This window comes from Myotis yumanensis, unplaced genomic scaffold (assembly GCF_028538775.1).
Source record: "Myotis yumanensis isolate MYYU_CA2020_CCGP unplaced genomic scaffold, mMyoYum1.0.hap1 SCAF_5, whole genome shotgun sequence".
In the NCBI taxonomy this organism is placed as follows: Eukaryota; Metazoa; Chordata; class Mammalia; order Chiroptera; family Vespertilionidae; genus Myotis; species Myotis yumanensis.
Window position 1 is genome coordinate 66,378,658 of NW_027223756.1, and position 23,050 is coordinate 66,401,707.

The following is a 23,050-nucleotide window of genomic DNA, read 5'->3' on the forward strand; positions in this document are numbered from 1 at the left end:
AGCACCTTAAAAACATCTTATTTACTGAATTAGAATTCTACACTGCACCTAAATTGAACACTGCCAGGCCTGAAATCAGCTTTAGCTCCTGCCTTCTCAGTAGAATCGCAATCCCTCGGGAGCATTTTCCTCTGGCTGAGCTACATCTCAATCAGCAGACAGTTCACCGCTGAGACTCAGTTTGAATTCTTGCTTCATCTAGTCACACTCAATTGAACAAAGAGGCCTGTGATCATTAAAGGCTGCTGCCTTCTCCTGATGGTTTCATGGACGCGACCCAGAGCTCCTCAGTACCTGAATTTCATATTCCCTTGAAATTGGAGCCACACACCATGCAGTGGTGTGACCTTTTCCTGTCATTTTTTTTTTTTATTCTCCTCTGCAGGTTGAAAGGCATAGGCACATAAGAGAAATTTCACTAAGAACAATCACATAATAAAATGTGATAGGAAAGGTCATAATACATACTAGGTATTAGTTTAGCTCAGATGGGTAGCGCTACGCTATATGTTATTAAGCATTTGGGATTTAGGTGAATACTGCTTTTATTAGTAGTTATTTAAGTGGAGTTACCATTTGAATGTTAACACTGTTCTTAGGAAAATGTGAGTTCTAGTTTGGGGTTGGCTCATGTGGCTTGTATTTTGAGGACCCAGGGAATCAGTGTAATCTATATGGTGTTTAACTATTCTTAATTGATTTCAAACTGACCAAACCTATCATTTATTTCAAATGACATTCGTGTGCTTTTTCCTGTTCTTCTATGGATCACGCCTTGACTATTTTTTAAACTAAGTTAGATTCTTACCATTCCCACATTATGATTCAATGATACCATTTGCTACTAGTGGTATTCATCTAATTAATTCTTGTGCAAGCAAGGCAGCAACTTACTAGATATAGGTAAGTCCCTTCTTGTACAAATTTGTATCCTTAAATGCTGCTCAGACTCTACATTTGTAGTAGTAGTTTTTGACACTGCTGTGGAATAAAATTGAGAAAAAGATATAGATGGTGTGTTTGTCCCTAGACAGATATTAAAGAGAAATTAGAAGGCTAAAGACCTTAGCCTTTCCTAACTCCACTTAGACTGTTCCACTTATAGAGGCAAGGAAGTGAGTATATGCATTTGCAGATGACTTTCCTGGACTCAGAAAATGAAGGAAAGGCAAGGAAGAGAAGAAAGAAGATGGGCACTGCCTGATACTCCCGACACCTGCTCCCCGAAATACACGTGTGTGCTTTTTCCTGTTCTTCTATGGATCTGCAGGAAAAGTCAATCAGGGAGGTGATGGGTTAGAATTTTGTGTGAGCTTTTCAAGAGAACCACTTTGGAGCCAGGTTTCCATGGGTAGATGGGATTGACAGTAATATCTGTCTTAGAGAAAGATTGTGACATCTTGTTTGGAAACATGGTAAGTGTTATGTCCAGATTTCAGGATCCCCAAGAAACCACATCAGGGAGCCACCAGTCCGATGCAAAAGCATAAGAGTCTTTATTCGAGCTAGCTCAGCTCCCCCACCTTGCCGATGCAGCGACAGGAAGCAGAGAGAGATAACTCTGTGTGGAGACGAGTTATATAGGGGGAGTTGGAGGAAGGGGAGGAGAAAGGACTGTGCTCTGCCGATTGGCCAGGCACAAGTCTGTGTCTTGTTCCTGGGTGTGGCTAGCAGAGGCTTAGACTTCCGGGAAGAAGCTCCTTGCCAAGCACGTGGCCAAGGTAAGATGGAGCACTTACCCTGGGTCAAGGTGGAGGGCGTAGCCCTTACCCTGGGGCAAGGTGGAGGGCCTAGCCCTCGCCCTTTCAGTAAGTTTCAATTGGCTTATACCTTGTCAAGTTAATGTCAGGTAAAATGCATAGATTCAGTACAATAAACTAAAGAAGTAAAATATATCTTCCCTGAACTTTTTCCTCAAATCATTAATGAGCTCATTCATATACATCTCCCAACACAGAATGAAAGCCAACTGCACGCGAACATGAGAGAATATGGAGAATGGTGAACTCGGACCACGTCCTCTGTGGCATAGCTGAGGAAACTGTCGCAAAATATAACTCTATGTTGAAAACAAAAATCTGTTTTTTAAGATGAAAATACTTCCTTAAAATTCAACTTTCATTTACTGTTATACATACCCCAAAATACATTTAGCAAATAAAAGCTTTACACATGAGAGGTCTAAATCAGATAAAAAGGGTACTGAAGATATACTATGGAGGGGGGGGGGGGGCAGAGGAGGGAGGAGGAGGGAGTTGTGTAAGATGATGCTATTTGAGTCCTTTTACAGAGATAAAGTACTTAGCAAACTTCATAAAGTAGTAGAGAAAAATTACATGTAGAGAATTGGGTCTTATCACTAACCTAGATCCATAAATGGAGTTGTGAATAAATTGTAGGTCCATTTTTATCAATCTTCTGAGATCAGACTCTGCGATGGTTATAAGGGGACCCTGTTTTCCGGTACATCTGTTGGCTGCCTGGGGATCATCTGGTCCCTACCCTGGACCCACTTCATCCAAATCTCCAGGAGTGGGTATTGACATTTGTATTTTAAACAGTTTTACCAGTTTCCTCTGGGTAAAAGCAGCCAGGATCACTCTGAGAGTAATGGCTAATGGCTAAGGAAGGTAGAATGTAGCAAAGGGTAATGATATGCAAATTTGCTTCTACTCTGCATACAAAAGAAAAAGAGGCCTGGAATCTCTCTGATAAATCATTGCTCTACAATGACAGATGACATTCAAATCATTGTTATCAATATGGTTAAATTCAGCTCTTGAACCACACTCTCTCCTGTGAGACTTAGTTAAACAGCACTGGCAGGGATGCCCCAACCATATCCCTGCAGGTGCTCTTTATACTGAGAGAGAAATGGGTGCTGTATTGATTAACTGGAAAAATAGTAGCATCAAGAGAAAAGGCCGGGAATGTGGGCATAGCAATCTCTAGTACCTGTGTGCCAGCTTTCATTTTACAAACACGTTCTTCTTTCAAACAATGTGAACTGATGCTGACAACCACTGCATGAGGCTAGAGAATGACACAGTTCACTCTGTGGATCATTCCACTGGGACTCAAGTTCTCTGACTTTTCATTGCAGAACTATATTTGCTGACCTTAAACCGTCTGTCATAAACATAGAAAATTATTTAGAATGAATACAAATGTAAATTAATGAACCTCTTCCTTTAAAAATTAGGTAACTGCATCTTTGCTCAATAAACTAACTTTTAGGTAATATAGTCTTACTGAATTCTGCAGCATCAGCAAATACAGTATATTAGTCCTTTAGGAATAAGCAGATTGATTAGAAAGGAAATATCCAGTAATTCTGAAGCCCTGAAACACTTAAATTTAGTTGAAATGAAAAATAAAATTATGTGATTATGTTGTTACAGATTTAAAAATAAATAACAAGTCCAGGGGAATGGGGGGGGGGGGGGGCGGCGGTGTGGTTAAAGAACCTGACATAAGAGTTAGTTTGGTTTAAAGGTAGAGAGTGGGTAGGTGATTGATTTTCATTTTGGTCTCATGATTGTGAACATTCTATTTACAGAAGTTTCTCTTCCTGAAACAGTTAGCATAAGGGTGGCTTGAGTCTGAAGGTTTTTCTTTATTTAATTAAAAATGTTTTATTTGGCCCTGGCTGGTATGCTCAGTGGATAGAGCATCGGCCTGAGCACAGAAGGGTTGCTGGTTTCATTCCCGGTCAAGGGCACATACCTGGGTTGCTGTTGGCTCCCCGCCCCCAGTAGGGGCGCATGCAGGAAGCAACCAGGTGATGTATCTCTCTCACATGGATATTTCTCTGTCTCTCTCACTCCCTTCCACTCTCTCTGAAATGCAATAATCCTCAGGTGAGGATTAACAACAAAAAAGTAAAAAAGAAAGTTTTGCTTGAAATATATGTGACATAACATTGTGCAAATTTAAGGTGTACAACATGTTGATTTAATACATTTGTATATAGTAATATGATGGCCATTGTAATGATAATGAACACCCCTATCACTTCACATAATTTTCATTTCTTTTTAGTGTTTGGAATAATTTTGTTGGTTATTGGAAGTTTGATGGTTTTAATTTGTTATCTATATTTACCATGCTGTGCATTAGATCTCTAGGTCTTATTTACTATTCTTTATAAATTTATGCCCATATTCACCATCGGTCTTGTCCCTCCACTGCCATCCCCTGGTAACCACAATTTTACTCTCTTGTTTTTATGAGTGGCTTTTTTAGAGCCCACATATAAGTGATATCACATACTAGTATTTGTCTCTGTGTGTCTTTTATTTTTATTTTTTTTAAAATATATCTTATTGGTTTTTTACAGAGAGGAAGGGAGAGGGATAGAGAGTTAGAAACATCGATGAGAGAGAAACATCGATCAGCTGCCTCCTGCACACCCCCGACTGGGGATGTGCCCGCAACCAAGGTACATGCCCTTGGCCGGAATCGAACCTGGGACCCTTCAGTCCACAGGCCGACGCTCTACCCACTGAGCCACACCGGTTAGGGCCTCTGTCTGTCTTTTATATCACTTAGCATAATGCCCTATGGTTCACCCATGTTGTCACAAATGGCAGGTTGTTCTTTTTTCCTAAAAGCTGAATAATATTCTATTGTGTTTATATATACCACATCTTATTCATTATCTATTGACAAGCACTTGGATTGTTTGGCTATTATGCATAATCCTGCAGTGAAAATAGAATCACAGATAATTCTTCAATATTCTGTTTTCCTTTGGATATATACTCAGAAGTAGGAAGGCTAGAACATATGGAAGTTCTATGTAAAAATCTTTGAGGACCTCCATTTTATTTTCATAGTGGATGTATCAATTTACATTCCCACCAGCAGTGTAAAAGTGTTCCCTTTTCTGTAACTCCTAGCTGACACTTCTCTCTTGTCTTCTTGGTGTTAGCTAGATGTTAGGTGTGGTTTTGTGGTTTTGATTTGCATTTCCTGGTGATGAGTGATGTTGAGCACCTTTTCATATACCTGTTGGCCATTTGTACATCTTTGAAAAAATGTGTATTTAGTTCCTCTGCCCATTTTTTTAATCAGATTGTTTGTTTTGCCATTGAGTAGTATGTTTTTTATATATTTTGAATGTTAATACCTTATCTAATACATGGTTTGCAAATATTTTGTCCCGTTCTGGAGTTGCCTGTTTCACTTTGTTGACTGTTTTGGTGTGCAGAAGTTTTTAACTTGTTAATTTTTGTTTCTGTTGCCTGTGCTTTTGGGGTCATATACCAAAAAAATCACTGCTGAGACCAAAGTCAGGGAGCTTTACCCCTATGTTTTCTCTTAGGATTTTTACAGTATTGGCTATGTCTAATTTTTAAATCCATTTTTGAGATATTTTTGGTCTTATAAAGGACATTGGAGAAGGTAGATTTTCCAAATGGAAAGATTTTAGAGCATCTTATTTTCCCCTGTTCATGGAATTGGTATGTTGGATGCAAGGAGTCAACAATTATTCAGATAGCCAGGGGTTGGAAGGACAAATTAAGAAGACTGATGACAAAACAAAACAAAAAAAAACAAACAAAAGGACAAATATAGTGAATTGACTTTTAAGAATAGGCCCAGTTAATTAATATTTGTGTCCCATAGAAGTGCTTACCACAGGGGCTTTACTACAGATACAGATATCTGTAATCCGGGTAAATTTTTCTATATTTTTTGGTCAGCCTATTTTTCCTAAGTTCCTTACTACATGTTCAATTTGGTCTCACAAACTGAATGGCCATAGTAATTGGGATGGAAAACATATACATGAGCTCAGTAATAATGACTTTGCTTTACCATGGATGATTTGGGCACTGCCAAATGCCTGATTTATCTTAGCCCCCCAATAAGGCCATACTTTAGTAGAACAAGCCAGAGACCAGATATTAAATAAAATATATTGGATTTCTTCCAGAAAGCAAGAGGTACTAATCTTACTCAATTAAATTAAAACGTTGTAAACTTATATTTTATTCCTATGCCAGTCATGTCTTGCCTGAACCTATAGTATATTTGACTTATTATGCTTTACTATAGTATTCTACACAGCAGTGCTTCTGAATGAGGAAATCACATCGCACTGAGAAATGGGATAATAGGTAGTCTTCATCTTTATTATAAACCCCAATGCCCAGAAACATGTGACCTAATTAAATAGAGAAATGGTTTATTTAGATATATTTGGCATCATCTGAGAGAAAAAAAAACCTTGTGAATTCAGGATGTTGCCCCAGGATATTTTCGGGAAATCAAGAACCCATGGTGGAATCAAATAGCCAGGCCAATGGAATGCTGACTTCCTAAATGTAATAAGACGAAAACAGATTCTAAAATTATATTTAATCAGAATTTGAATTCCATCATATAAAACTTATTAGATGATATGCAGGCTCAACATCTACTTATCAAAACTTAGCCTTTGTTTTTTCTATATTTGAAATCCATTTATCAGTAATAATTTCTGAAACTCACTGTACTTTTGATTTGTTTTTTGTCTAACTATAGAAGGATGGGTAAGGATGACAAGATGAGAAAGGGTGAACTCCTTTGGATGTCATTTGCTGATACTCAATACCATTTCTACTCTTCTGTGTTATCCCTTGTACTGTAGGGATTCAAAGTCTGTGAACTATGATATCAAAACTCTCTTGCCATCATGCTTCAGTTACGTTTTGTCTGCAAAACTGTGGGGACATAAGCGAAAGGCAATGCTGTTATGCTGCCGTCAGCAGGTCTATGGGCTTTGGGAGACAGTAGATATAAACTCTCATCTGTGGCTTGCAGGCATCCTCCTGAAAATGGTACACTTTGGAGTTGCAGGTGGCTACGTTCATCGGTGATAGTTACCTTGATATCAGTACATTTTGAAATTTCCTGAAATCTTCTTAAGTTTTCGCTCTCACCCTACCAGAGGCTTTGGAAGCCAATTTAGTTTCTAGTATTAAATGTCCTTCTACTCAGAATACCTAGAGTGGCTTCTGTTTTCGTGGTTGAATCCTACTAATAAAATGCTAAATGAAGTTAATTAAGCAAAAGAATACATAACTGAGTGAACAGAACACTTACCTATGTACACATTTTCTAACAAAATAGCTATATATTTATTTTATAAAAGAGCCCATCAGTATTCTGCTTGACAATAGCACATCTTCTGCCAAGCCCCCTTTCCCTTGGCATAAGGTTCCTAACTCCATGACCGAGTGCACAGGTGTTTATTTTTCTGGTGCACGGAATACTGCGGTGATGCCCAGGCTATGCTCCAGGATAAACAGGTGCTCCTCAGTCTAGACTGAGATGTTGTGAAAACAAAATGAATAATGACATTTTTCTAATTTGCAAAAGAGAAAATAGACATTTTTTTGTTTAACATATTCCCATATAAATAATCTGGATTCTGTGGTATTTTCTATAAAGGGAACTCTAATAGAATAAAAAAAATACTAATAATATGAACAGAATAATTTCCTAATGGTCAATAATTGTTAGTTTCAGTTTTTGTTTGTATTCAATGACATGAATAGACAAAATGGAGTGGAAACAATTTCAATTGTTTCTAGGCAATTTAATTTCAAAATGACTAAATTGGATATCTTTTCAGGACTATTAGTTTAAAAGTAGGTGAATCATGAGTTAAATGACAGCACATTCATACCATGGAATATTACCATTTCAATAATAAAATATATTTTTTTAAATCTAATACATCTTACCAAAACCACTCATTCTCAAAACAATTAAAAGGGCCTGAGATTTAACCATACTTAGAAATCAACACAGTAGCCTGCTTTAGTTTCATAGATGCTGGTTGAAGATATAAGACTCTTGGATCAGAGATCAGACCCTTAAACCTCAGAGGGAAGGTAGGTGAGGGTGGGGGTAAGGGGGAGAGATCAACCAAAGGACTTATATGCTAGCATATAGGCCTAACCAATGGACACAGACAACAGGGGGTGAGGGCATGAGTGGGGGTGACAGGGGGTAATGTAGGGATAAGGACACATATGTAATAACTTAATCAATTTTATATATATATATATATATATATATATATATATATATTCACAGCCATAGCAGTAACCAGAGTAGTAGCATTATTTTTATCTGAGCACTAATTCTCACATTAAGAAGAGCACATAAAAGCTGCATGCACAGAGGATTGTGTTATAGAAGAGGAACGTGGAGTTTAGGAAACTAAAATTTAAATATTGGCCATAAGTATGTGAGACCTTTGCTCTGGAGAGAGACACACTATCTTCCAGAGCTATTTGCTCTACAAAAATAATTGCAGAGATAGGTAGCAACAAATTGTGATTAGTACCTCATGCATAAGACGTGCAAAACTGTGAAGAATCTATAAGATTTTGCCTCTGATCAATCTTAAAATAATAATCCTGACCTTGATAAAAATGGCAATGGAATACTAAAGCAAATAGATTTTCAAAGCCCAATCTAGGTATTTTACCACCCCATAGTCATGAAACTTAAGGTATAATTGTAAAATTGATTGTATTTTGCCCAGTATAAAAAAAATTCCATAAATGAGTTGTATTTCTCCACTGCTAGAGGTCAGAATAAATGTAACCAGAAATGTGCCATGTGGTCCGGAGGAAACACTTTGGGTTGGAGCTCTATGGTAAGAAGCCTCTGTTGGCCTTAGTGTGTCCCGCCTCCTGGTGCTCATGCCTTTGTAAACTCTTCTCCCTCGGAGGATTGACTGGATCAAGGGATCCATTTCTAACAAACAGAACGTGGCATAAGATATCACTTCTGAGATTAAATTACAACAATCCTGGGGTGTCCATTGTGGGGTTCTCTCTCTTCCTCCCTCGATCACTGGTTTTGAGGGAAGTAGCTGGCATGTTGGAAGCCGCCTTATGGAGAGGCCCACATGACAAATAACTGAGGAAGGTTGGTAGCCAACTACTATTAAAGGATTGGATTTCTCAGTACCACAGCCCACAGGGAACCAGATCCTGCCAACAACCAGGGGAGCATATTTGAAAACAAACATTTTTTGTCAATAAAGTCTTCAGGTCAGCCCCAATCATGAATCAATCTTTTCATTTTAGACATTAAGATACCTTGACACGAAGCTACCATCTAAGCCACATTTAGATTACTGACCCACAGAAACTGAGTAAATAATTGGTTTTATTTAATCTATGCTAGGGTATGGAGTAGTATTTTATGCAGCAAGAGATAACTAATATTGATATTAGTATAAGCAGGTTGTGTATTGCCATAACATAAAATGTAATGGCTTTAAGTCCTTTGTCCATTTTGACTTTATTTTTGTGTATGGTGTAAGTTGGTGATCTAGTTTCATTTTTTTTTTTTTGCATGTATCTGTCCAAATATAAGATGGGAAACCATAAAAATCTTAGAAGAAGCCATAGGCAGCAAAATAGCAGACATTTGTTGTAGCAATATCTTTACCAATATAGCTCCTAGGGCAATGGAAACTAAGGAGAAAATAAGCAAATGGGACTACATCAAAATAAAAAGCTTCTGCACAGCAAAAGAAACCATCAACAAAATAACAAGAAAGCCCACTACATGGGAGAGAACATATTTGCCAATGTTATCTCTGATAAGGGTTTAATTTCCAAAATTTACAGGGAACTCGTACAACTTAACAAAAGGAAGATAAATGATCCAATCAAAAAATGGACAAAGGATATAAATAGACACTTTTTGAAAGAGGACATACAGAAGGCCAAGAGACATATGAAAACATGCTCAAAGTCACTAATCATCTGAGAGATGAAAATCAAAACAACAATAGGGTACCACCTCACACCTCTCAGAATGGTTATCATTAACAAATCAACAAATGACAAGCACTGGCAAGGATGCGGAGAAAAAGGAACCCTTGTACACTGCTGGTGGAAATGCAGACTGGTGCAGCCACTGTGGAGAACAGTATGGAGTTTCCTCAAAAAACTAAAAATGGAACTCCCATTTGACCCTGTGATCCCACTTCTAGGAACATATCCCAAAAAAACAGAAACACCAATCAGAAAGGATATATGCACCCCTATGTTCATAGCAGCACAATTCACCATAGCTAAGATCTGGAAACAGCCTAAGTGCACATCAGCAGATGAGTGGATTAGAAAACTGTGTTACATCTACACAATGGAATACTATGCTGCTGTAAAAACGAAGGAATTCTTACCATTTGCAACAGCATGGATGGAACTGGAGAGCATTATGGTAAGCGAAATAAGCCAGTCAGAGAAAGATAAATATCAAATGATCTTGCTCATTTGTGGAATATAAAGAACATCATAAAGTGATGAACAAAAATAGATACAGAGACAAAGAAGCATCAAACAGACTGTCAAACTTCAGCGGGAAGGCAGAGGAGGATTTGGGGAGGGGTAAGAGATCAACCGAAGGACTTGTATGCATATAAGCATAACCAATGGACACAGACACTAGGGGGTGAGGGCATGTGTGGGGAAGAGGTGGGGAAGCTGGAGGGAAGTCAATGGGGGGAAAAAGGAGACATGTTTACTACTATTTATAATACTTTAAACAACAACAACAAAAAATGTAATGGCTTTGGAACTGAGTAGGTAGAGATTGAAAGGATTTTGAGGAATTGTTTTTTTTAAAAAAAGCCTAAATTGACTTCAGCAGACTGTTCATAGAATTCTGGACATTTGAGGACAGTGTCAATGAGACAAAAGCCAAAAAGATTAGCAGCACCAGCACCTGCGCTAAAGTAAAGCATGGAGTAGGAAATGTACCTAATTACCTGTTTAACCCAGCAATAGAGATTTCTAATGAGTCTTGAATATGGTACCTGACTTCTTGGTGTTGCTTATTGGAAAATGTGAAAATAGAGATATTGAAGGAAAGACTGTTAAACATAAAATAACCAAGATTTTATGGTTTTGAAAATTCTTAACTTTTTCAAATGACAAATGATGCAAGAATTTCAAAATTGGCTTCTGAGTAAATATTGAATCCAGGACATTCCCAGGAAAACATGGTCTGGGACAGCTATTTTCAACTGGTGTACCACAGAATTTTTAAAACATGCATTACCTGACTGTTTAGTCAGGGGCATGCACCTCTTTTCCCTTAGATGTCAAATAAAAACAACAACAGCCAACACTTGTGTGAATGAATCAAAATTATACCTAGTTTTTGGTCAGATCAGCAAAAAATACACTTTTGTGTGTGTGTGCCACAGAATTTTAGTAGTTTAATTGTGCCCTGAGATGAAAATGCTGACAATTGCTGGTCTAATGCTGGTCTAGGATGTGACTAGGGTGTAAAAGCTTTTAAGAGTCAAAAAGACCAAAGGTGGTATCAAGCTAGAGGCTAGTGAAGGAGATAAAAGTGTGCTTCACAGATCCTCTCAAAGAACTGGACGCCTAGGAAGCTTGAGGTGGTTCTACCACTGCAGCCTCAACTGGAGCCCAAGGTAGAGGAGGGATTATCACAAAGACAGCTGGGCCTGTGCTTTTTGAAATCTGAATGAATAATCCTCAGAATACAGTCATAGAAGGACCACAGTGATTTTGAGAGAATTATATTCACAGATACAATAACACTTTTAACTGAAAGGAATAGGGACATTACAAAATAAAAATAGGTCATTGGACCCATAAAATTATACCAAAAGGAAGCAGGTTGGTCAAACTACTCACTTAAAAACCCATGCCAGTTTTTTTGGGGATGGTGGGTGGAGTTGGCAAAAGGATGACCCAGAGAGCACAAACCAAAGCAGAGTCTCTGCTCAGTGTGCAGAGACTGAGCAATTTCCAGGATCTGCCCACCCAGCTGGAGTCAAGAATTACTGTAACTAGTGACTCATTCCTGGTCTCTTGAACAGAAATTTCTACAAGTATCCTATACCTGTCCCAGGATTATATTGGTGTGTGGAGGGAAGTAACACTTTAGTTTCACAGATAGTGAAGAACTACGCTGTAGAAACTGTACATAAGTAACTACACCCCAGCTACCTCATTCCCACTAGGACCTAATTTAGATAATGAGATTCTAGACTAGGAGCTAATACTGTAATGCAATGAGACTTTTGGGAACTTGAGAGGTGAAGGATATTTTAGCTATGGGAGGGATACAAATTATTCAGACTGGAGGACAAGAAATTACATAGAAATAAATAACAAATATAGGCCTAAAGGAACAAAGTTAAAGTGTAGGTTTTGACATTTACTCATTATAAAATTTTAAAGAAAATATTTAACCTATCTAAGAGTAAATTTATTTATATTTAGCATATTTATTATATGTAATGCTCAATTATTTGTTGTAGTGATGTTTTAGCAACAGCCTTTGGAAATACATTTTTTAAAATATATTTTATTGATTTTTTACAGAGAGGAAGGGAGAGGGATAGAGAGTTAGAAACATCGATCAGCTGCCTCCTGCACACCTCCTACTGGGGATGTGCCTGTAACCAAGGTACATGCCCTTGACTGGAATCGAACCTGGGACCTTTGAGTCCGCAGGCTGACGCTCTATCCAGTGAGCCAAACCGGTTAGGGCTAGAAATACATTTTCATATGTGACTTCAGATTTCTTCTTTCACTACATAATTTTTCAGTTTATTTTTATTATAGGCCCTGGATCAGGTCCAATCAATCTCATTAGTATTAATTATACTTTCCCCCCCTCAGTACTATCTGGAAGGTTACTGAGTATTTGGTGGACAAATATCAGAGCCCTTCATATTCTTTTAGGAAATCATAATACAAATTATTCATTAACATGTTTTCTCTTAAAGTCTGATCATAATAAGTTATGCTTTAGCAAACATTATAATGAAAAATGATTTAAAAAGATAGACATACCTTGATTTACACTTCAAATGTTCAAATATATTTTCTCATACTAGTATCTGATTACCAAATAGATTTTTCAGTAACTGTAAATGCATACTTATTAAATATGAGCTTATTTATTAAATAATTGACTGTTAGATAACTACTATGTTTGTTACTCAATGAGTATCTGTTGCTAAGTGAGAGATCAACTCTAAGTCAGAAAGAAATTCAAAGATTTTGTGAGAACAGTTTATTTCATGCTTTTCTGAAAATGCTATTTACTTGCTGACTTCTCATTAGTGATTCCTTATTCTATCAAACTTCTTAATAATTAGATTAATATAATATATAATGTAATATATAATATATAGCACATAACATGTAGCACAATATATAATATGTAATATAATATTTATAACACATATTTGACCAAAACCAAAGCTTTATTTTGATGACAAATTACTTGATATAACATAGTCCTTTTCTAACACTACCAACTATCTTTCTCCAAATATTTTTTTTTTTTCTGTTCTAACATAATGCTGCTTCCATGCTCAATAAATACTTCTCTGTTGGGAAATTTTATTTCTCTCTTCCTCTGTAAATCTCAGAATATAACTATCATGCAGAATAAGGAAATAAAAACAAAGTAAACCATGTTATACATTTGCTAAATGTGAGCATTTTATGTCTTCTAGCAGAATGCTTACAAACCATCACAATTCGCCGCCTCCCACACAATCACACTTTGCCCTCCTTGTCCCATAGACTGATATATTCATTTTTGTTTATTATATGCGTCTGGATTTGTCCCCTCTTCCTTCTTCCTGTGATTGTAGTTGGTTAGAATATGCGAGTATGAAGGTAGATAAGAGTGAACTAAAAATTCTGACTTGTAGGATAAAGGTTTACATCCTCCTCAAGTAGAGGCTGGACCTTTTGGAGACTGTATCCATATAAATGTTTTATGGACCTTTTGGAGAGTGTATCCATATAAATGTTTTATGAACTGTTATGATTCACACTTATTTCTTTGTTACTCCTTGAGTAATCTCACTTAAATATTATTTAATAATATTTTTGTTGATAGAATCTATTTGTTGTTCAGCAGTTCTTTACTGATACTTGTGCTGTGTCAGCAATCACTTTTGTTTGGTAGGGAAAAAGCAGGGAACAAAAAAAGAAAAACATATACAGTGGGAGAGTTTCTTACCAATTTATTAAGCCTCATTGAAAAATAGAAAAAAGTGAAGACATTGTGTTTGTCATGTGAGTTGTTATAGTTGGGTGTAGATGTAAAACACACTCATGCACACAGGCACATATATATCTGTGTATACAAACGTATTTTACTATGTTTTATGTTCAAATTTCAGTTTATTTTATGGAAGGGAGACAAAACTAACTTTGATAATCCTCAATTACCTTAAGGCGAACTACAAAGCCTATGGCTGTATTTTTATTTCCTTGCTCCTCATTACTGACTTAACACTTCAGAGTCATCCTGGTCTAGAATTTTATCCTTTTCTATGTGTAAATAACGAAGAACTTTTTTTGTAACATTGTTATGATGTTTCACATTAATCGAGGTTTTTGACAAGCAAATTCATCCTTAGTTATGGGCACATATTCACCCTGGAAGACAACAGGAATCTTGTTAAATCTAACCACTGACTAGATAAAGTATGCAAAGTTCATTATTCTTTGTAGCAATCTGGGTGTATTTATGCAAAAACAATTTTCTCCTTATCAATATCTCTTTCTCTTCTCCATTGTGAAAGACATAATGTTTTATCTCCTCTCATTTTTTAGAACCCACCCTGCAATGCCTATGCAATAAGTGTTATAGAAACAGCTTTGCTAAATTAAGATAAGAACTTTCTAAAATATTGTCTTTCTTTGTTAGGACCCCATTGGTTAAAAGTGGTAGAATCTGAATTAAAACTAGCTCAAGCAAAAGTGGAATTCATTTCCTCATGGAATTGAAGCAAGTGGAACCAGAGCCATGAATCTGACCAGGTCTTCTCTTTTGTGTTTTGTTTCTTTGCTTTTTATTTTTGTTTTTGCTTTTCACTACCTGTTGGTTTTATTTTCTTTCTGAGGCAGAATAGTTTTGTTGTTTGTTTGTTTTTTAAACAATGAATAGCTTATGACCACAAACATTCCAAGTTTCCTAACTTAAAACTTTAGCTTTAAAGTGAAGTTGAAAAACTTTCTTAGGTGTAGTTTAAAAAATACAAAATCCAAGAGCTATAGTCTGACTTTTGGGACGTAGACCCAGCACATCCTGGAACAAATAAGTACTTATGATAGTGGGCAGAGCAATGACATAGTAATGGAGAGATGTCCTGATAATCACATAAGCATGGGAGAACAATTGGCCATGTGTTTGTGTATGTGTGAAGGGGAGGCAATGGGATGTCTGGTGAAATTGCTCTCTAAGCAATATGGTAGATATCAGCACAATAATTAACTTCTACTTAGTGCTTTACATTCAAGTAATGTATCTTCACTTCATCCTGAGATAAATTCTATATCTATTATAGCTTGTACATTTGCTACTTTTGTTTTAATGTATGTAAAACCCATGGACTTAGACAATAGTGAGGTGAAGGCCTGAGGAGGGGAAGGGAGTGGGAAGAAGGAGATAACTAGGAGGAGAGGGGGACATCAGTAATATCTTCAACAATAAAGATAAAATAAAGTCCATGAACTGTAAATTGCAGCATCTCTGTAGTCAAATGCCTGCATTGTTCTGATAGAAGCAGAAGATGTGTGTAGTGAACAAACAGACATAGGTTTGACTCTAGCTTCCCATCTTACTGTGTGAGCTTGAAAAATTACCTAGATGTACCTGTGTAATGGGGATAATAGAAATAGTACCTACTTCAGGTTATTGTGAAGATTAAATGAAACAAGGCAGGTAAAGAAGGATGATAGTGAAGTTGAAATAAGTTCAGTTCATATTCCTCATGCATTTTTATCTTTCTGAAATAGGCAAAAAGAAAATAATTTAATTATTCTCTTCAATGAGCTTCATCTAGCTTCTAATATTGAGGGCATCCTTCAAATCATTTAGAAAATAGTTAAATTGATACTCCAAATAACTTTAGTTGGATCCTTGGCTATTAGATTTTTGAACAATCTATAATTCCTAAGAAAAAGTTCAAAAAATTTCAGCCCTGAATTGCACATTATTCTAACTAAATGTTGAGCCAAAATGTTGCTTTAATTTCCTGAATAATCCTATATAATAAAAGCCTAATATGCAAGTCAACTGAACGGTAGAATGACCAGTCGCTATGATGCCCACTGACCACCAGGGGGCTGATTCTCAATGCAGGAGTTGCCCCCTCGTGGTCAGTGCACTCCCATAGAGGGAGCACTGCTCAGCCAGAAGCCGGGCTCATGGCTGGCAAGCACAGCGGCATGGGCCGGGAGCCTCTCCCACCTCCGCTGCAGGCGGGTGGTAAGAAGCGAGTGGTTTTGGGCTGTGAGAGCCCCGGACTGTGAGAGGGATGTCTGACTGCCACCATAGGCCCAATCCCCTCAGGGGCCTAAGCCAGCAGGTGGACATCCCCCGAGGGGTTCTGGACTCTAGTGTTAGCAATAAAGTTTGTCATTCTTTAGCCTGAACATGGGAGTTATTTTAGAAATAATTAATATAATATTTTTTCCTGTTACATTCAAGTCAACACACTGTTAATTATAATGTTTCCAAGGATCTTATTTTCCTCTCACCACAAATGGTTTTGCACTGTGTTGATGATGACTGCTCATTTCTATAGTCAATGTTTTCTGGCTTCATGTAAGGTTCATTTTATATCCATTGTTTTTTTTTCTCAATATACTAGAGGCCCAGAATATGACATTTGTGCACCGGGGGTTAGGGAGTCCTTGGCCCCGGCCCACACCCTCTGACAGGAACGGGCCTAAGCCAGTAGACGGACATCCCCTGAGGTGTCCTTAGCACTGCTGCAGAGGCAGGAGAGGCTCCTGCCACTGCCGCTACATTCGCCAGCCATGAACCTGGCTTCTGGCTGAGCGGCGTTCCCCCTGTGGGAGTGCACTGACCACGAGGGGGCAGATCCTGCGTTGAGTGTCAGCCCCCTGGTGTTCAGTGCACGTCATAGCGACTGGTCATTCCACTGTTTGGTCGATTTGCATATTGGCCTTTTATTACATAGGATTTCTGGAGAAAGTTCACTATATCTCTAACTATGTTCATATGTTGCTGAAATAAAGGTCCTTTTTCCTTAAAAACATGTTAGTTTTTTACTCCCCAATTTTGCTTATATTTCAGATGATTAATATCAAATTCTTTTGAATTTATACTGGGAACACTTACATTTGGCCTCCAACTCGAAAGCACAGTAATTTAAAATAATAAATATTACTTCTAGCTTATACATTGCTGGATTGGTTGTGACTGCTAAACTCTACTTGCTTTTACCCTATGTGTTTTTTCCTTTTTTAAGGAAAGGAACAACTATTCTATAGCCTGCTATTCTCATTCCAGAAGGCAAGAAAAGAGTAAGACAAGCCAAACCACAGAGTTACATTTAAAGCCTCTCTTGAACACAACATAATTCAAGTACAATTATATTTCATTGGCCCAAGTATGTCACATGGATCTGCCTAACAATGGATATGGAAGTGTCATCTGCCTAGAGAAAGATTCTTTGCTTATATATGGAAAAGAGTATAATTTTCTTATATGGGAGGGAGTACATTTAGGAGACCAATGCTACAGTTTCCCATGGTTTGTTTGTTTGTGTTTTAATAAGAGTCTTTGCAGAGTTGTTGTTCGAAACAAATCCTATTGTGTCACTCTTCTTAAATTCCTGCTCTGGCTCTGGGTGGTTTAACTAGAGTCCAATTTCTTAATGAAATGTATAAAATATGCTTCCTAAGATGCTCACAGCCTCAGACATGACACTCTTTTGTTTTATAAGAGGTGTTATATCTCAGAGGTTGAATGAAGAAAGGATTTCAAAAGACCGCTAGAGTGAGCCAAATGCTTTTAATAAGTCGAGTGTGATGAAATCAGGTAAATTGCCATTGATTTAGGAATATGGAGGGAATTTGGAACTCTGAAGAAAACAGTTTAATTAGAATGACAAAGGCAAAATCTTGATGGAGTTTAGAGATTTTAGAGATGATTGAAGAATTACATTGGAGACAGGGATCAGAGAAAATCAGAGGAATGGTGTGGTATCTTGAAACATATGTGAGGTCCGGAGAAGTTTTTTTGTGTCTTTCTTTTCAGTATGAGAGAAATTAGGTAATGTCTGTGTACTGATTTGAATAATCCAATTAAGTGGTAAAAATTAATAATGCATAAAATATACAAGAGTCTCATTGAAGCAATATCCCTGAGTAAGCAAGAGGAGTGAAAGCTAGGGCACAATGGAAAGTTTGGTCTTAGATAATAACTCATGTTACGTATGCACACCTAAAATAATAAGATGGCCAGCTAGCATGGCTTAGTGGCTGAGCATCAAGCTATGAACCAGGAGGTCACGGTTCAATTCCCGGTCAGGGCACATGCCCGGGTTGTGGGCTTTATCAATGATTCTCTCTCATCATTGATGTTTCTATCTCTCTCTTCCTCTCTGAAATCAATCCTATATAATAAAAGCCTAATATGCTAAGTGTCCGGTCATTCAGTTGGCCATTCAACCAATCAAAGCATAATATGCTAATGATATACTAAGGCTGATCAACTGCTTGCTGTGATATGCACTGACCACCAGGGGGGCAGACACTCCGACTGGTAGGTTAGCTTGCTGCTGGGGTCTGGCCAATTGGGACTGAGCAAGATGGGCTGGACATGTTTTGGAACCCTCCTGTGGTCCCTCCCCGACTGGCCCAGTGATCATGCACTGGTGGGGTCCCTAGGCCTGGCCTGTACCCTCTCACAATCTGGGACCCCTCGGGGGATGTCAGAGAGCCCATTTTGGCCCAACCCCACTCAATACGGGAGCTATCCCCTGGTGGTCAGTGCGCTCCCATAGGAGGAGCGCTGCTCAGCCAGAAGCCGGGCTCACAGCAGGTGAGTGCAGTGGTGGTGGTGGAAGCCTTTCCTGCCTCCACAGCAGCACTAAGGATGTCTGACTGATGGCTAAGCTGTCAGTCAGACATCTCCCGAGGGCTCCCAAACTGCAAGAGGGTGCAGGCTGGGCTGAGGGAGTCCCCACCCTGAGTTCACAAATTTTGTGCACCAGGCCTCTAGTAAAAGTATATTTTAAAAAAATAAAATAAGATGAAATTCATCATACATGGACACAGAGGCAGGCCAATGAGTAAATGGGATGGCAAAATGTTATGAAAGATTCCTTTTATTTTGTCAGAAAATAACAAGCAGGTGCATCAGCTGAGCATGAAGATCATGAAAGAAATACTGTGGGTTTGAGGCCAGAGAACAACATATGAAATACTGTATGGTAGAGTAGAGATTGATTGGTTAGATAGTTATGTGTCATATAACCTTTTGGTCAATGACAGATTGCTTACACGACCATTGACCCATGTATAATAATAAAAGTGTAATATGCTCATTAGACCAGACGTCCTTCTGGACGAAGCTGGGGCTGTGAGGGAAGCTTGGGTCCCAGCTGCCTGCCGGTGGCAGGAGGGAAGTCCAGGTCCCGGGTACCAGAGGGAAGCCGATTCCAGCAGCTCGGGGAAGGAAGGCCTACTCTTGCACGAATTTTGTGCATCAGGCCTCTAGTAAGATTATAATAGAGCTGAAAAATTTATATTGCCTAGTGACATGGTAGCCTTGCCTTAGTCATTGTTTATGGTGATGCTGGTATAAACAAACCTACTGTGCTGCCAGTCATATAAAAGTATAGCACATATGACTAATAATGATAAGTGACTCTGTTACTGGTATGTATTTGCTATGCTGTTTATCATTAGAGTGTACTTTTTCTACTTATTAAAGAAAAATCTTTGCTGTAAAACAGTATGCTATATCAGTCTCATACATCTGATATTTACAGCATCTGTTGATCACATCATTTTCTCTTGTGCTTGATTTAATTTCTTGTTGTTTTGTGTGGTAAGACGTTGCACAGACTTGTAGCCTAGCTATACTATATAGCCTACGTGTGTAGTAAGCTATACTATCTAGTTTTGGGTAAGTGCAGTCTATGATGCTTGCACCACAATGAAAGCACCTAATGACATATCTCTAAGATGTGTCCCCATCATTTAAGTGGCGTGTAACTGTATATAAAACACCCAATAGTTTGTCTTGTGCTTGCTCCCAGGGCATCACTATTTAGAGTTGTTGACTGGCGTATAGATAATGTGTCACATCAAAAATGAAATTACCGTAAACAAAGAGAGAAGCACACTAAATAGTGGGCCTCCAGCTTTAGTGAGTCATCGCAGGGTCCAAGGAGTAATCCCTTCCTAACAAAGCATTTTTTAGTTATTTTCAACCCAATAGATGGGGTTTATTAAAGACATTTTCACGAAGATCAGGAATAAATTTCTTCACTGAAACAAGCCTGATAGCACAGACAATGGGTTCTTTTATCTCATGCTCTTGGGGAGCATCGATCTTTCCCATCAGCTATGAAACCTACCTTCTTACCATGGTCCATTGACAGAGTTTTTTTAAAAGATGACTTTTCTTAGAAATAGTTTGACCTGGTGAACAGTTCCTTCATCAATCAGAATGCCCTGCAGTTTGGCCCTTCTCCTCAGAGGAGAATTAGAACAGGTGTCAGTAGATAATCTGTGTATAAATTGTAGTACTTGGCATCGTGCCTTGGGGAAAAATTAATTGCAACTATTAGGCTCCTAAAATAACACAATGCTATATGTTGCTACTGGGGAATATCATTTAGGGGAAAAAAAAAATCACTGGCTGAGGTTCAATATTGTCTGACAATTAAACAGTTTCAACCCCAGTGTCTGTGAGGGAAGATGTATTATCTCACAACTTGGAAAGGGCAGAATAGCAGCTTGTCATTAAATAAAAAGTGGTGTTACTCTGAAGAGCTTCCCAAACTCCTCACTCTCACATAATAGACACTTGGAGTAAATGATCCCAAGAGAAGGATCAGAAAAAAATGAATGTGACAGAAGCAATGGAATGTCAGCAGCATCTGTGCTTACTATTTGACTGTTTCCTTTACAACTTAAAGCACACGTAGACTGCTCTGGATATCCAGTGATATCAATCTGTCTGCTTTCTGTTTTCAGTCAGTAGAAATTAGATAGATCTGTATGCTAATTTAAATACATAAAAGTTTTTGTTTTGTTTTATGGTTTCCACTTATTCTATGTGTTTTCAAACAAAAACTTGTAGATAAGTATGGTTCAATCTTATATAGGTTGTCGCTATTATAAGTCGGTCTGTATATACTATGTATGGAAATGCTGCTAATAAAGGGAATACAGTGAAATAGAACTGTTCAATGTAAATTTAGGCCTTGAGTCAGTAGGAGTTTTTGTTTTTTTAGTTTTTTCACATGACAATGACAGATTGGGGTTTGACTGTGTGTGATATGACTGTAAAGTGTTGGGCACTATTGTAAGTCACTCCCTTAGTAAGCACGATATAATTAAACTGGCTCAAGGTTGTTATACAGTAGAATGAGAAAAGCATGTAGTTAGTAACATTAAAAAGTTCCAACTTTCAGTTGGTCACTGCTTCGCTAATGTCACCTGGCTTCCCCAGCAGGTAAGCGTCTGCTTTTCCCAGGCCCTGACTCCTTTCTCATTACCCTACTGTCCACTGTAAGAAATCAGGGTTTCCTTGGCAGTAAGCAGAACTGGACCTTTTAGCGGAAAAAGCAACACGACCCTGGGACATTTCATACTAGTACATGATGGGAAGCAATGATGTTCTCAAAAATCTCTAGGAAAGTGGACAAAGGCCTCAGCTTATAAAGGTGACTCCCATTCTTACAAGTGGCGAAGCAGAAACAAATACATTAAGAATGAAAAGCAAAGATTTAAGTCATTGAAGCAACATCAATCATTTAAGCAATCTTATGGTCACAATGATGCGGAAAAGGCAATGTGATGTATACCTGACATAATTAGAAAGTATAAGTTCTCCATAACTTTTATTATAGGCAATGCTGCATGTTAGTGAAGCAGGTATATGAGAGTTCTCCACTGAAAGTTTGCCCAATACACAGAAGACTAAGGAAGTTTTAATTGCCCTAAGAGACTTCAAACCTAAAATTAGTTATTCTGAAGGTTCAGAACCTAGCAGTATCATTTCTCTACATTTGTGTGTGTGTGTGTGCGTGCGCGCACACACACACACATGCACATAGGAGAGACAGAGAGAGGGAGAAGGAGGAATAGTGTTTGAAGTATGTCTGCATTTTATGCTTTGCCTTATATTCAATCATATACCCCAAATCACAAAGCTGAACATTTTAGAAGACTATGAAGACAGGACCACTTTGCCCTGGAGGTAGAAATCAAGAAATTGTCCTTGGTCATCTGTATGAAGAGATAATAGGGAAATATGTCAATATACAATAGGGATCAGAGGCATATTATTCTAAAAAGTTCTTTTTGGGTCAAATTAACTGCTAAATTTTTTATTGGTATCCCAAATAGAAGCAGCCAGTTTCAGATTTACTGTCCAGCCTGAAATCCCATTAGTAGCTGATGTCATAACTATCTCCTTGTTTACTAGCAAGTATATACATTACAGGTGTGGCCTGTCCCATGGCTGGGAACCATTCTGAGTGACAGTCTTCCAGTTTGAGAGAAACTATTAATCTGACCCAAATAAAGAAAATGAGTCTTTAGCATCAGGGTAAAGGATCTGTTTGCTATTTACCCAATTTTTATCAGCATCCAAACTCTTGCTTTCTTGGCTAGATTCCAGGGTTGATTGGGACTCACTGAGACACAACAGAAAGCTGTAAGAAGTTGTTACACGTTATTGACCCCGTGCTAAAGGACCACTAACTGGCATACATTTCTGAGGCTGGGAAAAATATTTTGGTGGTGATTTTGTTCTTATGGTCAGTAATAATAAGTCACCACTTGTTTGAATGAGAGGTTGTTATGATTATGTTTGCTTATTTTTTAAATTGAGGTATAATTGACATATAGTATGAAATTAATTTCAGGGATTCAACAGAATGATTTGATATTTGTATACATTGGGAAATGAATACCACAATAAGTCTAGTTGAAATGCATCACCTTACATAGTTACAAAAAATATTTTT